Genomic DNA, 21,510 nt, shown 5'->3' with positions numbered 1-21,510 from the left:
GCAGCGCCCCCACCGCCGCAGGGCCGAGGGGTACCCGGTACCGGGCCTCTGAGTCTCTGCTCTGGGGCTGTCACGGCGGCTAGGCCCCGGTCCGTGACCCTGCCGTGGGGCGCACAATGATAGATGCGATGTGTGGTGATAATGGTGCAGTTGTGGGGTGCAGGTCGCGATAAATAACGAGGACACCAGGTTGCAGTCTCTTTACCTCTTTACTGAAGATCTCTGGGTCCTCAGTCTGGAACACGGTTCACCAGGCTGCGCAAGTCCGGCCAGTCCAATGGCACCTCCAGAGTTCTCTTCACAGGTGGAAATCTGTGCCTTCCCTCTAGCGCTATGTGTTGTGGTTCTTCCCTGCTGTGCTTACAGAAAGTCCCCACAACTGTTGTGTCTGTTTCTTAAGTTCCCTCACAACTCGATTAGATGATGTTCTGCTAATCCTCCGTCCCTCCCTGATGTTCTGGTTGGGACGGCACCCGTTTGACGGGTAGGCTCGGAGCTCTTCCGGGACCCTAGAGTCGCCCCTCTCCACAAGTTGCCCCCCAAGACTGCATAGGTGATTTAATTTAGACAGCCCGCCTTAGACTGACAGTCCTGCCACTGTTTAGAGTATGGCTTGAAGCTGAATATTGTGATACTCTCTCGGCGTTCCGGCCACCGGTTGTGCGCCTCAGTAGGATGTTGCCTCGGTCTTACAGCACGACTCCTACTGGTATTCTCCTTATTGCTTGATCTCATTTCTCACTCAGCACAATCTATCTCGCTTCTGATCCTTCCTTGGGCACCGCCGCTATCCTGAGCAGGCATGGTCCCGTTACGTTCGTTCCAATTGCCAAGCCTCTGTCAGGATCCCACCCCTGACAGAGACCCTACTGTATCTTCCCCCACAACACCCTCTGCCACAAGGTGTTGCCTGGTTCCAACCCAGTCAGCTTTCTCATCTAACTTCCTGCCTGACCCCCAGTTTACCCACTATGGTGGGGAGTGGCCTAGTAAATAGAACCCTTAGCTCCCCCCGGAGGCCCAACTATGAAATGTATTGGTGTCTGTGATACCTGATCAGATGAACTCCTTCAGTGCCATCAGACGCACCATAGCTCCCCATAGTGGCGGAGCCACAGTACTGCAACGACCAGGACTCTGGGGCGCTGCACTAGTTTTTATTTCCTCTGTAGAGGGTTCCCGCAATTCTATATATAAAGTTGATCTATTTTTCAGAAGACTGGAAATAAGAAAAAATCCGGCTTTTACTGATCAAGTGACTGGCAAGTACAGAGATTGATATCTGCCATGGTGCGGGACCTGCGAGCAGGATCTGACACAAGTGATCATGTGATTGGGATTTTTACTAGGTATTCCGGAGCACATGATGCAGGCGGCTCGGTTGGTGGGAGGGACTTGTATAGATTGGCTGTTGAGAAACACTGACACTATAAGACAAGCAGGATAGCGGTTTGGTGTTATTGTTCTGTGACCAAGTGAGGTGAGCTGCGGACAGCTGGTGTGTATGGAGAGCGTGCTGCAGGCCTGATTGGTTTACTACTATCACTCTGATGATACCAATATGCGGACTGGCTGCAGCTCACCTGAGCGTGACAGCTCACATGGATGTCTGCATGAGCTCTTATCAGAGACTAAAGAATATAATACAAAGAGGGGGTGTATCATTTGTTATAGAGTGTTAGGTCGGGTATTTGTAAGCGCTACCCATGAATCTTCAGTCTCCCACCTTAGTGCTTATCCATGCGCTAACTGCTATCTTGTTGTCTACCATGTAATTTGAGTGGAGGTGTGTGGTGTTTTTTTTTTTTTTTCCTTTCAAATTTTACAAAAATATTTGTCAAAATTTGTTTCTTTGGAGAACCTCTTTTAAGGAACTATCTCTTGAGGTTTCCCTGCTCAAATATTGGAATCTTTCAATCGTTTAACTGTTAATCTAACATTCTATTAGTACCCTTATGTCACTTTCCTTGTAAAGTCTTTGTTCAATCTTTGAAATGATTCATAACTGGGTCCTAGCACCTGAGATCATGGCTGCTCCCATGCAATGGTTAGCACTTAAATAAATGAAGAATCGTGAATGAATTAATGTGCTGTCCTCTGACCAGGTTTGTGGTTTTGTTGTGTGTGTGTGTGTGTGTTGTTTTTTTTTTTTTTTTTTTTTGTTTGTTTTACCTAACAGTTGACAACCCTTCCTCTGACCACCACCAAAACTACACTACGTATTTAGCGGCAGCACAAATCTGTAGATCAATGACGGTAGCCTAGTCTGAATCTGTTAATCTGGGCAATGTTTTCCTTGTGGTACATGCCAGCCTTAATGTAGAGATCACTAGAGTACAAAGTGCCAACTTCATTAGGAGGCACACCCCACTTAATGAATGTCATATCTTCCGTGTCTCCAGGAATGCTACTGTTGACACTTATAGAATCTGGTGGGAGTAGCCATGCCCTGGTTCTACCCCATTTTGGTAAAGTTGCTTCAAACTGGCATGAAAGCCATTCACATGTTGCATGATTTGACTCTTGCTTCCTCCACCCAAAGTCTTGACATGTACCTCTTGCCAAAAGGCTGCTGGAAATCAAATGGTTTCATTCAAACTAAACTTAGAACGCAGCCTTACAATTAATGTGACAGCCGTAAAGACGCTTGCCCTGACTAAGCTGCTTGTAGCCATACGTGTGGGCCTGATGCCTCACTGGCACTCTAGCTTCGATGGGTATGTTGCTACAAGGTGTATTGCAGCCTGTTTTTAGGACATGGGCCCTTCTTGTATTGTTTGTGCTTTGCACATGCTCAGGTCTTATTAGTGTGTCTATAAGAACCCATCACTGCTTGCCTCTCTTGAAACCTTATTTCTCTTGAACACCTGGGATCTACACTGCTATATCATGCACTGTTTGCTCATATGTGAGCCTTATATACCTGACTTTACCAGAGGTTGTTTTATTGTCTTGGGTTCTGCCATTTCATTTTACCTTGTTGTGATTTGTCTATTTTGATATTCTATACAGCACACCTATTTAGGAGGCTCAGTATACAATTCTCATGAGCGCATTATCTACTGTGCTTGTTATCCATATTGTTGGATCGCATCTAGTGATGAGAATAGCATTGTTGCTCAGGTGGTCTCAGAGTATTTGTTAGTGTTCGGAGATTTAGTTTTCGTCGCCTCAGCTGCATGATTTACGGCTGCTGGTCAAGCTGATTACATGTGGGAATTCCCTAACAAACAGGCATTCCTCAATATATTCAGCCTGGCTAGCAGCCGTATGTCATGCAGCTGCGGTGAGGAAAACTAAATCTCCGAGCACTAACAAATACTTGGAGATCCCCCGAGCGTACTCTGGAAAACCCAAGCAACAAGTATACTCATCACTAATCGCATCTTTATATGGATGTTTCACATTATGTACAGGGGTGCGGTCTGTCTTACTCAATGTGTTAATAAATACATATTTCTATGCTTCATCAGGTGTGCACATGCTATTTGTATTGGTGCTTGTGCCTCTTTGTCCCTTGTCTTCAATACTATGGGCACCAAACTGCGTCTTTTTGGGTATGTGCAGACGTTAAGGATTTTATTTTTTTTTTTCACTATAAAAACGCGATAAAAACAAACGCATACATATGCATTCCGCCATTTTTGTACACATAAATAATAATAATCTTTATTTTTATATAGCGTTAACATATTCCGCAGCGCTTTACAGTTTGCACACATTATCATCACTGTCCCCAATGGGGCTCACAATCTAAATTCCCTATCAGTATGTCTTTTGAATGTGGGAGGAAACCGGAGGACCCGGTGGAAACCCACGCAAACAAGGGGAGAACCTACAAACTCCTTGCAGATGTTGTCCAAGGTGGGATTAGAACCCAAGGCTGCAGTGTTATCCACTGAGCCACCGTGCGGCAAAAAAATGCAGCATGTTCATTAATTTTGCAGGTTTTTCCCGCTATTTAATGCATCGGGAAAGCTCCGGAAAAAAACGCATGCGGATTTCTGGCAGAAATGTCCAGTTTTTGTCAGGAAATTTCTACAAGAAATCCTGAACGTGTGCACGTACCCTTAGCGATGGAATTTTTAGAAATATCTTTGCGGGTTGTGATACAAGTGCACTGTTACTTAGGTGCGATGTTGAAGTAAATCACATTTTCATGCTACAAGTAGTCGCCATGTAACCCTAATCTAATTCCTGTAAAGATCAGGATTGCCATACTCCAATTGCTGACATGGAACTAAAACAAAATACTAGTGGCACTTCTCCTAACCAAAACCTGCCACTAAGTAGAGCAACTTGCCAAAAATGACTACTCCGCAAAACTACCTCTACACTATTCCTATTAACCCCTGGTTTTGTTTCTCTCCCTGCCTTGTGGGCAGTCTAGGATAAAACAGCTGGAATTGCTAATCTTTAAACTGCAGCTCTTTGGTCCATATTCACATGTGGGTTTTTTCTCCTTTTTGAATAAAAAAAATAAATAAATAAGCTGCTTACAAAAAGTAGGCATTGCTGTCTCTTGTGCATATTTAAGTTTGTGGCCCAAAGAGAGCGTGATTTTAACCACCTTAGGTTTTTGCATTTAAAAACTGATTTTATTCGGACTCCCATGACAGCACTACGAGAGAGGGGATCCGCCCTTCAGGAACAGGAAACCTACAGAGATACAAAAGGGCGGCACCTCTCCCTATGCATCAGTTGGTTTCCTGTTCCTGGAGGGACAAGATCCTACAGATGAAAATCTCCGTAGTGGATCCCAGGCCGGCCGGCCGAATCTGGTAGCGGGGGGGTCTCCTACCTCGGCCGGTGCGGATGTCCCTGGAGGCGCCACGGTGGTCCTGGCTGGACTGCACGTCGGTGGCGTATGGCAGCAGGGTCCGGAGGATTGCCTGATCTCCATTCTATGCCGGCGTTGGTAAGTATATCCCCCCCTTGGTTCTTGCAGCGATGCGGTGCGGCGGTGGAGTGGGGTAGCGGTGACGGGAGAGCGGCGCCGACCGGAGCGCTGTCGCACATCTCCGGCGTCCTGCACCGCTCTCAGGAGCGTTTCCGGAGTGCTGTGATGCCGGGGGCGGAGTCGGCAGGCGCTTCCGGGTTACTGGATGGCTGCGCATGCGCAGTCTATCCAAGATGGCGGCGCCCATCGATCCTGGACACCGGATTCCCCACTAACTACCGCTGACCTCCCAGCTGCGGTCTGGTAAGCAGAAACCAATGGGATGACGCCAGGCAGCCTGCTGACCGGAACCCAGGGGGATTTAAGCAGGTGTCGGACTTAGAGCCCTGCTTTTGGTCACACTTCCATCATGGAGAGTGATGGTGAGCAGCCTCAGCTACTGGAAGTGCGACAGAAGCCCTTGGAGAAGGAGCATGTCAGGAGTGACCAGTCCAGCCGCAAAAGCTCGTCCAAGCAGGGATCGAGAGCGTCGACTGGGAAAGAACCCCCTCGTGTTCCGGTACCTTTCTTGGCGTACGCTGGTAAGTGATCTACGTGAATGTTCACTCAGTGACGCGGGCCCCCTTATACTTTGTCATTCTAGGGGAAGAAAAGTGCAAAGACGAAACATAAGGAGTGCGCCCTATGTGGAATCCCCTTACCAGATTCTTATCCCAAAAAGTTATGTGCCCCCTGTACACAGCAGACGGTGAGGTCTACAGGTGTGGTAGGGGTTAAGGGACATCAGGTCGGATAGATGGTATCACCTTATTGTCCTCCCCTAGGTAGCGGAAGAATCTGCAACTACGGCTAACTTAAAAGAGATGATCCGTCTGGAAGTAAGGGAATCCCTGCGGTCTCTATCCCAGGCGGGAAGTTCAAAACCTAGAACTCCCTTAATCTCTGAGTCTTCGGAGGAAGAAAGAGAGGAAGGTTCCTATGGCTCTATTCCCTCTTCCTCGTCATCGGAAGAGGACTCTGGCCGTTTTTGTCTGCCGCTGGACCGAGTTGATAAACTAGTTAAATCGGTCAGGGGTACGATGGGCCTGGAAGAGCCAAAAACTCAACCTTCCAGGCAGGAATTAATGTTCAGCGGATTAGACCATAAGAAACGCAGATCTTTTCCGGTGATAGATAAAGTTCAAGAGTTAATTCTCCGAGAGTGGAAGAAACCGGAGAAAAAAGGCTCGTTACCACCAGCTTTAAAACGCAGGTATCCCTTTGAGGATGCAGCGGTTGATACCTGGGACAAGGCCCCTAAGCTGGATGCTGCGGTGGCAAAAGCATCCAAAAAAGCCGCATTACCCTTTGAGGATATGGGGTCCCTTAAAGATCCGCTTGATAGGAAGGCAGACACCTTTCTTAAAGGTACCTGGGAGATGGCGGCTGGATCTCTGAGACCAGCGGTGGCCGCAACGTGTACAGGAAGATCCTTAATGGTCTGGCTGAATCAGCTGGAGTCACAACTTAAGGAAGGTGCGTCCAGGAATACAATCCTGAATGCGCTCCCAGTAATTCAAGATGCTGCGGCCTTCCTGTCGGACGCTTCATTGGATTCTGTCAAGATGGCGGCCAGAGCAGCAGGTCTTTCCAACGCGGCTCGTAGAGCCTTATGGTTAAAATGTTGGTCCGGTGACATCCAATCAAGATCCAAGCTCTGCGCTATCCCATGTAAAGGGGAATATCTCTTCGGACCAACTCTGGATGACTTGCTTGAAAAAGCAGGTGATGATAAGAAGAAGTTCCCTAATCTGGCATCAGCATCTTACCGTCGCCCCTTCAACAGAAGGAGGTTTGGTCGCGGAAGGAAACGCGCGTCCTCACCCTCGAGAGATAATTTCAGATGGGAGGATAGACGCAAGAGAGGTACGGGCTATATGTTCCGCCGTTCCTCAAAAGAACGTAAAAAGTCAGACCAATGACTAGCAATCCCTGTGGGAGGGAGATTGGCAGCCTTCTCTTCCGCATGGTCTGACATCACTAATAGTGACTGGGTCCGAGGCATTGTATCAGACGACCTGAGACTGGAGTTTGACCATTGGCCTCGGGATAAGTTCAAATTAACCCCCTTACGTTCCTCCTCTATTGAACAAACGGCTTTGGAAGCTGAAGTCACCAATTTATGTCTTAAAAAGGTGCTGATTGAGATCCCAGATTCAGAAAGAGGAAGAGGGTTCTACTCTCCTCTATTTCTGATTCAAAAACCAGATAAGTCATTTAGGACCATCATTAATCTTAAATCTCTTAATGAATTCCTGGTTAATAAAACCTTCAAAATGGAGTCTATCAGTACTACAATAAAGATGTTGTTCAAACACTGCTTTATGGTAGTTGTAGATCTTAAGGACGCATACTATCATGTTCCTATCCATGAGAACTTCCAGAGGTTCCTGAGGGTGGCGGTGTCTATAGAGGGAATTGTTCGTCATTTTCAATATCGAGCCCTTCCCTTCGGCATTTCTGCAGCTCCTAGGGTATTTACCAAGGTAGTCGCTGAGGTTATGGCATATTTGCGAGAATCCGATATCCTCATAATACCTTACCTGGATGATTTCCTTATTGTGGGGAATTCAGCAGATCATTGCCTTTCACAAGCAATGACAGCCATAGCCAAACTAGAACATCTGGGCTGGATTATAAATTATGACAAATCCCGTTTACAGCCCCTAAAAATTCAGAGATTCCTCGGACTGTTATTAAATTCAGAGACCCAACAATGCTGTTTGCCGCCTGATAAATTACTCCACATTCAACAACAGGTGTTGAAGGCGATTAATAAACCATCCATGACCCTTAGACAGGCTATGTCACTGTTAGGATCCCTAACTTCTTGCATTCCTGCCGTCCGTTGGGCCCAATTCCATACCAGACCTTTACAGTTTGAGGTTCTGGACAATGATAGAGCCTTACAGGGGTCCTTGCAGGGTCAGGTGACGTTAAGTCCAGTAGTACTTACATCTCTCAGATGGTGGCTAGTAGAAGGCAATCTGTCGGCAGGAGTTCCCTGGGTGACACATGTGACTCGTGTAATAACAACTGACGCCAGCCCTACGGGATGGGGGGCGCACATGGGTGACATCGTAGTTCAAGGGCTATGGGACCCTCAAACATCAGCTTCCTCCAATCAGAGAGAGTTAATGGCTATTGAGCTAGCAGTTAAAAAACTCCTCGTGTATCTACAGGGTCACCATGTCAAGATCCTCTCCGACAACCAGGTGGCAGTAGCCTACGTAAACCACCAGGGTGGAACACACTCCGAATCTCTGATGGAAGTAGCAGACCGCCTTCTCCAGACAGCAGAGAGCAATTTACTATCTTTAACTGCTCTACATTTAAAAGGGAAAGAAAACATAAAAGCGGACTTTCTAAGCCGCAACACGTTAAAACAAGGGGAATGGTCCCTGAACAGAGACATCTTCGGTCAGATTGTCCACATGTGGGGTCATCCAGACGTGGACCTGTTTGCCACCAGGGACAACAGAAAAACAAAAAAATTCTGTTCTCTGAATCCCAGGGAGAATCCGTTGGCAGTGGACGCCTTCTTGATCAAATGGGACTTCCGTTTGGCTTATGCGTTTCCCCCGCTGGGCCTATTACCTCTTGTGGTCAGGAAAATAAGGGAGGACCGAGCAAGGGTCATACTGGTCGCCCCTTTCTGGCCCAAGAGAGCTTGGTTCGCGTGGCTCAGGACCATGTCGGTGGAAGACCCCTGGGTACTTCCGGACATCCCCAATTTACTCCATCAAGGTCCGATCACCCATCCGCAGGTGAAGGGGCTCCATTTGACGGCATGGTGTTTGAGAGGTCATTATTAAAAAACAGAGGTTTTTCCCCAAACTTAATTGATACCCTTATGAAGAGTAGAAAAAATATAACAACAAAGATCTACTCTAGAACCTGGAGGAAGTTCTTGGCCTCTTCAGATTTCAGAATTGAAGAAGGGTTACCAATTAACCAAATTTTAGAATTCCTGCAGAAAGGGTTAGAGTTAAACCTATCCACGAGTACACTAAAAGTACAAGTCTCAGCCCTGGGGGCCCTGTTTTCTTGTAACGTTGCTAATAACTATTGGGTATCAAGGTTTATAAAAGCTTCCAGTAGAGCTAGACCTATACACAAGAACAGGTCGGTACCTTGGGATCTCAACCTAGTCCTGTCAGCCTTGACTAGAGAACCGTTTGAGCCCTTACATTCTGCTTCAATTAAATTATTGTCCCTCAAGACAGCTTTCTTGGTAGCGATAACATCTGCTCGTAGAGTAGGGGACATTCAAGCGCTCTCTAGACTCTCCCCATATACAGAGTTTTTACAGGACAGAGTAGTCCTAAAACCGGACCCAGCCTATTTGCCAAAAGTCGCCTCACATTTTCACAGATCACAGGAGATAGTGTTACCATCATTTCTCCCTAACCCCTCTAACGCCAAAGAAGAACTACTCCATACATTAGATGTTAGGAGATGCCTGTTAGAATACATCACAGTCACTAACGCTTGGAAGAGAGAGGATGCGTTATTTTTATCCTTCCAAGGTCCTAGGAAAGGGCTTAGAGTTTCGAAGTTCACACTAGCGAAGTGGATTAGGGAGGCTATCTCTCTGGCTTATACTGCAGGTGGAGGTCCGGCTCCGCAGAATCTGAGGGCGCATTCCACCAGGGCCATGGCTACATCCTGGGCGGAAAGATCTGGAGTATCAATCGACCAGATATGTAAGGCAGCTACGTGGTCGTCCCCTTCCACCTTTTTCAAGCACTATCGGTTGGACTTGGGGTGCTCCTCTGATCTCACCTTCGGGTTAAGGGTGCTGCAGGCTATAGTCCCTCCCTAAGGTAGTTTTACATCTCTGTAATTCTCTCGTAGTGCTGTCATGGGAGTCCGAATAAAGCATTAAGCTACTTACGGGTAGCTGCGTTTTTCGGAGGCCCATGACAGCACCCTTAGTTCCCTCCCTATTCACGGGGGGTTGCACTTCCTATAATGTATATAATGAGATATATATAGATCTCACGTGTGGTATTTGTATTGGATTAGTTTTGTATATAAACTGTATATAATATTTGTGTGCTACTAACCGCGGTAGTCCTCTCAGGCTCTAATATACAACTGATGCATAGGGAGAGGTGCCGCCCTTTTGTATCTCTGTAGGTTTCCTGTTCCTGAAGGGCGGATCCCCTCTCTCGTAGTGCTGTCATGGGCCTCCGAAAAACGCAGCTACCCGTAAGTAGCTTAATGCTTTTTTGAACTTACCCATTGTTTCCTATGGATGAATAAAACTGCAAATACGCTAAAAGTGACATGTAGCAGTTTTCCAAAATGGCTTTTTCCCTACCAATGTGTGCATGAGACTTCTGAAATGTGGAGCAAATAAAATTGCTGGAATCAGGCTCTGAGCCCCTACATCATACTGTTATCAGATCAGATGGCAAAAATCTGCTGACTTTCCCTTTTTTAGGCTCTGTTTCACACAAAGAAGTCAATGTTTATTTGCTTATCTGTTTAATCGTCAAGCAAGATTCTGTCTCGTATTAAACACGAACAAAACATGGAAATCCTCCAGGCTTCTGTTTGAGGAATGTGTTTGGGAAAGGCGGAGGGTGGAGGATTCATAACTGGCAACTAGTTAAAAAGAGCATTATTCAGAAAGGACTCTCTATTGCGACAACTAGAGGTAAGTGACTTGCATTCATTAGTATAACCCTGTTGGGGTTTGTGCACATTAAGTATTCGGTGCACTAATTTCTGCATCTCTTGGAATGGAAAACACTAAAATAGGCGCACGCTTGGTTTACTTTTGTGCATATATGCCCCATTTATTAATGCGTGAAGTCTGCAGCAAGTAACGCTGAGTATTGCCGTACTGCTGACTTGATACAGCACCAAATCTGCTAGTCAGAAATAAGCAACGTGCGCATGAGACCTCAGGATTCTCATTCACTTTGCTGGCATCAGGGAAACCTTTCAGGTTTTGTGACAAATCTGCAATGTGTACAGACCCTTACATGGATTTAGAACTTACAATTCATTACTATTATATTAGGTTGCAACTTCTCATAATCTTGTTTTTTTTTTATGGAGATAAAATATAATAGATTTCTAAAAATATATATATATTTTGCAGGTAAAAACATAAGTTACACCCATGACCACTTTAAATCCCCCCTTAGCATTGGACCTATCACTGTTGTGTTCCCATATCATCTTCTGTTACATTTCAGCACTGCATTTGTGCAGAATGTCTTGAAGATATACCCTTTTTGTATTTGTGGTTTCTCATCTTCATAAACCCTTGCAAATCTGTAACCTGACTTAATATCAACATTAGAGATGAGCGGTGTTCGAGTAACTGTTCGCCAATTTCAAATTCGAGCTGTTTTGGGCGGTGTTCGAGTCGTTTGTCGAACTCCAAACAATTTGCTTAAAATTCGGCTGTTCGAGTTTCTGTTCGATAACTGTTCGTTCACCAAAAGCCTAACTTGATTTGCACATTAAAACTGTTTATCATTGTTAATGGACTGTTTCAGTGTATAGTGGGCGAGGGATAGATCTGTGCTGAAATAACGCCGATCTCCACTTTTTTTAATTCTTTCCCGCATTTACAGTGGGGCGGTGCTGTCTCTCAGCCTATCAGCAGTGCACACACAGCAATGTGCATGTGATGCACACAAGCAAGGGCATGTCTCATTGGTTGTGTATGTCACATGTCCTTGCCCTATAAGAACCAGCCATTTGCCCCGTCACCACCATTTCCTCAATGCTGCAGCTTAGTGTTAGACGTCACCGCAGCTGCTGTGGGTGCTATACAGACTAAGGCGGGTTTCACACATCAGTGGCTCCGGTACGTGTGGTGACAGTTTTCTCGCGTACCGGAGACACTGACTCACGTAGACACATTAAAATCAATGTGCCTCTGCACATGTCAGTGTGTTTTCACGGACCGTGTGTCCGTTTGAAAAACACGGAGACATGTCAGTGTTCGTGGGAGCGCACGAATCACACGGACCCATTAAAGTCAATGGGTCCGTGTAAAACGCGTACCGCACACGGATGCTGTCTGTGTGCCGTACAGGAGACAGCGCTACAGTAAGCGCTGTCCCCCCAGCTTGGTGCTGAAGCCGCCATTCATTTCTTCTCTCAGCAGCGTTCGCTGGAGAGAAGGAATGAAAAATCCTTGTTTTACCCTTCGCCATGACAGCACCCACTGGAGAGATAGGGATCCGCCCCAAGGAACAGGAAACCTACAGAAGAATAAAAGGGGCGGTCCGCCTCTCCTCGTCAGTTTAGGTTTCCTGTTCCCAGGGGACAGAATCTCTGGATCTCCAGAATCTCAGAAGACCTTACCTGGGCTACAAGCATCCGCCTGTGCGGTCTCTGCGGGAACAGCAGGGGATGCGGTCTGGATGCAGCGTCGGGGGAGACTCCGTTAGACGGCTCCCCCCTCGTCTGTCCGGCATGTGGACGCTGCGGTGTGCGGCCTAAGGAGGGGCTCCGGACACGGGCAGGTATATGGAAGTCCGCGATCCGAGGCACAGCGGCAGCCGGTACACCGCTCCATAGCGCCGGCCGAGGTAAGATGGCGGCCGTGCATGCGCAGAGCAATGTAGAATCCCCATACTTGCCTGGAAGTGTTTGGCAGCACTTCCGGGTCGCTTACACAGCGGTGAGGGAAAGCGCGGTTTCGCGCATGCGCAATACACCGCTAGAAAAAAAAAAGGAGGGGGAAAAAGACCGGATTTGTGCCTATAAAACAGGGATGTGTTGTGATCCGCTTTTTGGGCTCCCCTAGTGGTGGCTGGTGGTACTGGAGACTTGTGTGTTCTTTTCCGCCTCAGCTCACCTGCTTCCATCAGTTTTGGGAGTTCCCTATTTAGCCTTGCTCTCCAGTCACTTCCTTGCCGGTCATCATTGTAACCTGAGTCTTTCAGTTGCATGTTCCTGCTACCAGTCTGCTGATCAGCTAAGTGGACTCTTGTCCTTTTTGTTTTGTATTTTTTTGTCCAGTTTACAGTTTGTCATTTCCTGTTACTGGAAGCTCTTGTGGACTGAAATTGCCACTCCTGTGTCATGAGTTGACACAGGAGTCTTAAAGTAATTTCAGGATGGGTTTTTGAAAGGGTTTTTCAGCTGACCGTGAAGTCCTCTTTTGTATCCTTCCTCTATCTAGTAAGTGGACCTCGCTTTGCTAAATCTACCTTCATACTGTGTATGTCTTTTCCTCTGAACTCACCGTTAATATATGTGGGGGCTACTATCATCTTTGGGGAATTTCACTAGAGGTAAGCCAGGTCTGTTCCTTCCTCTTCCAGGCGTAGTTAGTTCTCCGGCTGGCGCATGGCATCTAGGCAGCCGTAGGAATGCTTCCTGGCTACTGTTAGTTGTGTGGTAGATTTAGGTCACGGTCAGCTTGAGTTTCCATCACCCGAGGGCTAGTCTGTTATTTTGTGTTTCTGATGTTCCCATGCCATTGGGGAATCATGAAAGGGATGGTTGCGAGCGCACAGGCGATGCAACATGTCATCCCCAGGCAAGACTGTGGACCCAGCAGGTGAATTAACCAGCAGGAGATCCTCGGACGCAAGCCATAAAAGTGATGCCGTGGATTCAAGATCCAGAACGGCGTCTCAGCCATCTGATTCGGTATAGCAGCTTCCCTGGGTGAGTGTAAAATACCTCTACCTATTAAGCTGACACTCTCTTTTCCACACACATTCTGACCCCAGGCCAAAAAGAGAGAAAAATCCAACCACAAACAATGTGCATTATGTGATAAACCTCTCCCTGATTCCTACATTAAAAAGCTCTGCAAATTGTGTATTAAAGAAACCATGCAGAGTCCAGCTATGTCCGTCACAGATATACGGGCCATAATCAGGGAAGAGTTACAGGCCATCACCCAAAATGTACCCCCTAAAAAAGCTACTAAGTAGAAAGTATTATCTAGCTCTGAGTCTGAGGAAGGTGTAATAAATTTGGACTCCTCAAACGAGTCATCCTCATCTTCAATACCTTCGGACTTGGAAGGTCGGTCCTGTTTTCCCCTTGATGGGGTCGACAACCTAGTAAGATCCATCAGAAACACTATAGGTTGTGAAGATGCAAGGGATGATCAGACAGCGCAAGACATTATGTTTGCGGGGTTAGCAGAAAGGAAAAGACGAGCCTTCCCAGTAATCCCTGCGGTAAAAGCGTTGATTAAAAGAGTGGGGAAAAACAAGACCAGAGGGGTTTTCTACCATCAGCTTCCAAAAGGAAATACCCCTTTAGTGACGATGAATTAATATCGTGGACTAAGATTCCTAAAGTGGACGCAGCGGTCGCGTCCACTTCAAGACAATCAGCTTTACCAGTTGAGGATGCAGGCCTACTCTCTGATCCTCTAGATCGAAAAGCGGAATCGTCATTAAAAAGGTCTTGGGAGGCTTCCACTGGCATATTTAAACCAGCAATTGCAAGTACATGCACCGCAAGATCCATGCTGGTCTGGATTGATCAATTAGATCAACAGATTGAGAAAAAAGTCTCCAGACAGCAATTACGGGATGCAATACCTCTGATTAGAGGAGCAGCAGCTTTTATGGCAGATGCTTCGGCTGACACTTTACGCCTGGCAGCAAGATCTGCAGGCCTAGTAAATAATGCAAGGCGATCCTTATGGATGAAAAATTGGAAGGGGGATACACAGTCGAAAGCCAAGATCTGTGCTATTCCATGTGAGGGTGCATTTTTATTTGGGAAAGCTTTGGATGAAATCCTCAAAAGAGAGGAAAAAAGCCTTCCCTGATCCCTCAATTCCTTTCTATAGGAAGACCTTCAGGAGAAGAACACAAAGTGAAAGACCGTCACGGTGGGCCACAAGAGAGGGAAAACAAAGTGGTACTATGTTTAAGGGCCCCCCCTTCCGTAAAGACAATAAATATTAAGACACCAGACACCCCAGTAGGGGGTAGGTTAAAATTTTTCTTTCCCCAATGGCAAAAAATTGCGTTAAATTCCTTGGTTCTAAATATTATTAAAGAAGGAATTAAAGTAGAATTCCTCCAAATTCCCCATGATTCTTTTATCTTAACAGTCCTTAGTTCACCAATACAACAAAAGGCCCTTGAATTAGAGATCCAAAGTCTCTTAAATAAGAATGTCTTAGTTAAAGTTCCAAGGGGACAAGAGGGTAGTGGGTTCTACTCTCCATTATTTTTAATCCCTAAACCCGATGGTTCATTCCGAACAATTATAAATATTAAACTCAATACTTTTATTAAAAATCATACGTTTAAAATGGAATCTATTAGATCTGCCATAAAACTCCTTTATCCAAATTGTAAAATGGGCGGCATTGATTTGAAAGATGCCTACTACCATCTCCCTATCCATAGCAGATATCAAAAATACCTCAGTCGCAGTAAAACTCGATGGGGAGATTCACCATTTCCAGTACACAGCCATGCCCTTTGGTCTTTCCACAGCACCAAGAATCTTCACCAAAGTAATGTTAGAAGTGATGGCCTACCTTCGCCAGAAGGACACTTTAATCATCCCCTATTTGGACGATTTTTTTAGTTGTAGGAAATTCGTCCGTTCAGTGTGCTGAACATTTAGGGGACACTGTCTCATCTTTACAAAACTTAGGCTGGATCATCAACTCTGAAAAATCCAGACTTATCCCACTTTCCCTCCAGTTATTTCTAGGGTTCCATCTAGATTCCACAAAACAAAAATGTCTACTCCCTCGGGAAAAAATATCTAAAATAGAGGGGAAAATAGCGGCTGCCATTCATCAACCTCGAATGTCCCTGAGGGAAGGAATGTCCCTATTGGGATCCCTCTCTTCCTGTACTCCAGCTGTCCAGTGGGCACAACTCCATTCCCGAACATTGCAGCACCAAACTCTTCGGGAACAGAGAAAATTCCTAGGGCACCTCGAATCAAAAATAACACTATCACAGGAGGTCCTAGCTTCCTTGGAGTGGTGGCTAGATAATAAGAATTTGACGGGGGGGGGTCCCTTGGGTGATAACGCCATCCCACACTGTGACTACTGATGCTAGTCCCTACGGGTGGGGCGCACATATGGAAGATAGCTTCTGCCAAGGAATATGGAATGAGGAAGAAATCTTATATTCATCTAATTTAAAAGAATTGACGGCAGTAAACTATGCACTGCGTCAATTTCTCCCACATCTTCGAGGAAATCATGTCAGAGTCTGTACAGACAACACTACGACGGTGGCTTATTTAAACAAACAAGGCGGCACTCGATCAGACGCTCTAATGTCTTCCGCAAAGAATATCTTGATCCTGGCCGAAAAACATCTGTTATCCCTCTCCGCGGTCCACATCAAAGGAGAGAGCAATCAACAGGCAGACTTTCTGAGTCGACACACTCTACATCAAGGAGAATGGTGTCTAAATCCTCACATTTTCCACAAAATTACATTATGGGGCAGACCCCAAATAGACCTGTTTGCTACGAGACGGAACAGACAAGTGTGAAAACTTGCATCTCGGTCCCGTGCAGACCACCCGGACATTCTAGATGCTCTTCAAATACCCTGGCAATTCAAACTGGCATATGCCTTCCCTCCGATAATTCTGCTTCCACAAGTAATACGGAAAATCAGGGAAGAACAAGCCAGGATAATATTGATAGCACCATTCTGGCCCAAGAGACCAGGGTTCTCGTGCCTACAATCAATGTCGGTGACAGACCCATGGGTCCTTCCCTCAATCCCAGGTCTACTCCCTCAGGGACCTTTCTTCCACCCCCAAGTGGACAGCCTCCACTTGACTGCCTGGAATTTGAAAGGCAGATATTAAATTCAAGAGGGTTTTCAAAAGGGCTAATTGATACTCCTGCTTAGCAGGAAACCATCTACCACAAAGATTTATACCAAAATATGGAAAAAGTTTCTTCAGTTCCATACAGGTTCAAACCCATCAGAAGTTCCAATAAAATCCTATTCTAGAATTTCTACAGAAAGGGAAAGAGTTAGGTCTGTCGGTTAAGACACTAAAAGTCCAGGTGTCCGCTCTGGGTGCCCTCTATGGCCATAATGTTGCTGGTAACAAATGGGTGTCCCGCTTCATTACGGCCTGTGAACGAGTTACTCCTGTCCATATACCTAGAGTAGCTCCTTGGGATCTAAACCTAGTTCTGGACTCCCTAACAGAACCTCCGTTTGAGCCTATAGATATAATCTCTAAAACACTTGTCGCTAAAAACAGCCTTCTTAGTAGCATTAACATCGGCTAGAAGAGTCGGCGACATTCAGGCCTTATCCATAGATCCACCTTTCCTTCTAACATTTCAGGACAGATTAATTTTAAAACCAGATCCCTTATATCTCCCTAAAGTTGCAGGGAAATTCCATAGGTCACAAGAGATACATCTTCCTACTTTCTTTAAAGACCCCTCCACTCCTGAAGAACAGAGATTCCACACTCTAGATGTCAGGAGAATAGTTTTACAATATATTGAAAAAACTAGTAGTTGAAGGCAGAGTAGGGCTCTGTTCATATCCTTTCCAGGGTAAAAAGAAAGGATATGGAGTCACAAGAGCCACGTTGTCCCGGTGGATTAGAGACCCGATCCGGCTGGCCTACTCTATGAAAAATAAGGAACCTCCAGAAGGCATTAAGGCACATTCCACCAGAGCTATGGCGTCTTCCTGGGCCGAAAGGGGAAACGTTCCAATTGAGGACATATGTAAGGCAGCAACGTGGTTGGCTCCTTCTTCTACTTTCTATAATCACTACAGGCTTGATCTGTCATCAGATTCTGACCTACACTTTGGCAGGACTATCCTCGGCACGGTGGTCCCCACCCCCCCCTAGGTGTTGGTCTCTGGAAATCTCTTCAGTGGGTGCTGTCATGGCGAAGGGTAAATAGCCGGATTACTCACCGGTAATGCTCTTTTAATGAGTCCATGACAGCACCCAGTCACATCCCTCTCTATTAAATTAAAAAAAATTGTTTGAATTACTTCTATTGAGTATATAAGTTTAAAAATATGTTTGTAAATAATTAGACATACTGGCGGTCCTCTGGGTACTCTGAAAATTAAACTGACGAGGAGAGGCGGACCGCCCTTTTTATTCTTCTGTAGGTTTCCTGTTCCTTGGGGCAGATCCCTATCTCTCCAGTGGGTGCTGTCATGGACTCATTAAAAGAGCATTACCGGTGAGTAATCCGGCTATTTGTTTTTTTTTTTTTTGCGGTTGAAATAAAGTTCCCAGTAACCAACCCCCTCCCACCCCCTGTGCGCCCGCCCGCTGGAAATAAAATACTCACCCAGCTCCCTCGATGCTTCCTTTCAGCATCGCAGCTTGTCCTGTATGAGCGGTCACGTGGTGCTGCTCATTACAGTGATGAATATGCGGCTCCACCCCTATGGGAGGTGGAGCCGCATATTCATCACTGTGCAAGTTACAAAAAAAGCAGTAAAGCCGCACCCTATAATTATAGTTTCTATGGACATCAGGGCGCACGTCCTCACCAGGGGGTCCATCCCAGATAGAACATCCAAATCCAAACTGAAGAAAAGGACAGCGCCACACCAGATAGTGAAAAGCAGCTCACATATTTATTCTGCCTCCTGCGGCAACATTTCGGTCCGAAGACCTTTGTCCAAAGGTCTTCGGACCGAAACGTTGCCGCAGGAGGCAGAATAAATGTGAGCTGCTTTTCACTATCTGGTGTGGCGCTGTCCTTTTCTTCAGTTTGGATTTGCATATTCATCACTGTCATGAGCGGCACCATGTGACCGCTCATACAGGACAAGCTGCGATGCTGAGAGGAAGCATCGAGGGAGCTGGGTGAGTATTTTATTTCCAGCGGGCGCACAGGGGGTGGGAGGGGGTTGGTTACCGGGAACTTTATTTCAACCGCAAAAAAAATTAAAAAACAAGGATTTTTATTCGGACTCCCATGACAGCACTACGAGAGAGGGTATCCGCCCTTCAGGAACAGGAAACCTACAGATACAAAAGGGCGGCACCTCTCCCATACATCAGTTTGTTTCCTGTTCCTAAGGGGACTGGATCCTACAGAAGTTTTTTTTTTTTTTTTTTTCTACAAGGATTCCAGGCCAGCCGACTCGGGTAGCAAGGGGGTCTCCTACCTCGGCCGGTGCAGGGTACCTGAAGCAGTCACGGTGGTCCTGGCGGGGCTGCATGGCGGTGACTGGAGCAGCATGGAGCGGTCGCCAGGGGGTGTCCTGTTGCCAGGGGGTGTCCGGCCTCCAGAGCCAGCGTGCGGTAAGTATAGCGGTCCACCCTCCCTCGAGGGCTGTGATGGTACGACGGCATCTAGGTGGCGCCGGCCGGAGTGCAGCTGTCTGGCCTCGGCGTCCCACTATGCTTGCAGCGCTGACAGGAAGCGCTGTGAGCTGTGGTGACGTCGGAAGGCCGAGCCAGCGACTACTTCCGGGTCGCGGTGTTCCTGCGCGGGGGCACCAAGATGGCGGCGCCCACCAAAGATTGCACGCCGCTCTCCCTCGGGGCCTCGGTGATTCCCTACAGCTGCGGGGAGGTGGGAAATCCCAAGAGACGCTGAGCAAAGATGTGCTGTCCGAAGGAGGGGCTATATAAGAAAGGTCCAGCTGCGTGTTCCCTGCTTCTGGTCTCCAAATCGTTGAAGATGGAGTCTGATCATGATCAGCAGGTTTTGCTGCTGGATGAAGCAGCCCAGAAGCCTACGGAGAAAGAACACGTGAAAAGGAGCGATGGATCTGGCCGCAGAAGCTCCTTCAGACAGGGGTCTGGAGCGTCGGTCAAGAAAGATCCCCCTCATACTTCGGTATCTCTCTGGGTGTGGGCAACCACTGGTAAGTGATCTTCGAGAAAGTTCACTCAGTGACTAGTCTTCCCTCATATGTTTTTTTGCTACAGGGAAGAAAAAACGTCAGTAAAACGAAGCATAGGGAATGTGCCATCTGCGGAGCTCCCTTGCCTGACTCACACCCTAAAAAACTGTGACCCCTGTATCCAACAGACGGTGAGGTCTTGGAAAGGGGGAGGGGATATGGCATTTAGATCTTATAGATTAGTCTGCCTTAAGGTACCGTCACACTAAACGATATCGCTAGCGATCCGTGACGTTGCAGCGTCCTCGCTAGCGATATCGTTTAGTTTGACACGCAGCAGCGATCAGGATCCTGCTGTGATGTCGCTGGTCGCTGAATAAAGTCCAGAACTTTATTTGGTCGTCCGATCGCTGTGTATCGTTGTGTTTGACACCAAAAGCAACGATACCAGCGATGTTTTACACTGGTAACCAGGGTAAACATCGGGTTACCAAGCGCAGGGCCGCGCTTAGTAACCCGATGTTTACCCTGGTTACCAGCGTAAAAGTAAAAAAAACAAACAGTACATACTCACCCAGCGTCATACCTCCCCCAGCGTCTGCTTCCTGACACTGACTGAGCGCCGGCCCTAAAGTGAAAGTGAAAGCCGCTGTGCTGTTAGGGCCGGAGCTCAGTCAGTGTCAGGAAGCAGAAGCTGGGGGACGCTGGGTGAGTATGTACTGTTTGTTTTTTTTACTTTTACGCTGGTAACCAGGGTAAACATCGGGTTACTAAGCGTGGCCCTGCGCTTAGCAACCCGATGTTTACCCTGGTTACCCGGGGACCTCGGCATTGTTGGTCGCTGGAGAACGGTCTGTATGACAACTCTCCAGCGATCAAACAGCGACGCTGCAGCGATCGGCATCGTTGTCGCTATCGCTGCAGCGTCGCTTAATGTGACGGTACCTTTACTTGCCCCCTCAGGTAGTGGAAGAATCCTCTTCTATTGCGGCGAGTCTGAAGGAAATGGTTCGTCTGGAAGTCAAACAGTCCATTAGGAACCTTTCACAAGCAGGAGGCTCTAAGCAAAAAGCTCAGTGGATATCTGATTCATCAGAGGATAAGGACGCAAGCGGAGCCTCAGACGATTCAGCAGCATCATCCTCCTCTTCGGAAGAAGACGCTGCTCGTTTTTGTTCACCCATAGAGAGGGTAGATAAATTAATGAAGGCAGTCAGAGGCACTATGGGTATAACGGAGCCCAAGCCTCAGCTATCCAAAGAACAAATGATGTTCAGTGGTCTAGAGCAGAAGAGGCGTAGAGTTTTCCCTCTAAATGAGAAAATACAAGAACTTATTAACAAAGAATGGAAAAAACCCGAAAAAAAGGGGTCTTTACCGCCAGCGCAAAAGCGTAGATATCCTTTTGATGACCCAACAGTCAACAATTGGGAAAAAGCCCCTAAGTTGGATGCGGCAATTGCCAAGGTGGCGAAGCGATCTTCTCTCCCATTCGAGGATATGGGAACACTTAAAGACCCCTAGATCGGAAGGTGGACACCTTCCTAAAGGGTACTTGGGAGATGGCTGCCGGCTCCTTAAGACCTGCGGTAGCATCGACCTGTACGGCAAGGTCAATGATGGTCTGGTTGGACCAATTGGAGGAGCAGTTAAAACAGGGAGCCTCTAGAAACTCTATACTCGCAGCATTACCAGTAATTCAGGAGGGGGCGGCTTTTTTGTCAGATGCCTCCATTGATTCCGTTAAGTTGGCAGCCAGAGCAGCAGGGCTCTCTAATG

The 21,510-nt window shown here is 46.9% G+C and overlaps 1 protein-coding gene across 1 annotated transcript in view; it reads left to right on the top strand.

The window, feature by feature from the left end:
* Window positions 1–1,459: 1,459 nt before the first annotated feature.
* The window catches only part of LOC143788585 (flavin-containing monooxygenase 5-like), an 88,008-nt gene continuing 67,957 nt past the window's right edge, over window positions 1,460–21,510 (top strand). The window contains exons 1-2 of the mRNA XM_077278368.1: window positions 1,460–1,480; window positions 10,389–10,604. The gene's annotated coding sequence lies outside the window, so the exon portion shown is untranslated. The remainder of the gene's footprint in view (window positions 1,481–10,388; window positions 10,605–21,510) is intronic.

Source organism: Ranitomeya variabilis, chromosome 8 (genome assembly GCF_051348905.1).
Source record: "Ranitomeya variabilis isolate aRanVar5 chromosome 8, aRanVar5.hap1, whole genome shotgun sequence".
NCBI lineage: Eukaryota > Metazoa > Chordata > Amphibia > Anura > Dendrobatidae > Ranitomeya > Ranitomeya variabilis.
The sequence above is the reverse complement of the archived record's forward strand: the minus strand, read 5'-3'. Positions and strand labels throughout refer to the sequence as shown.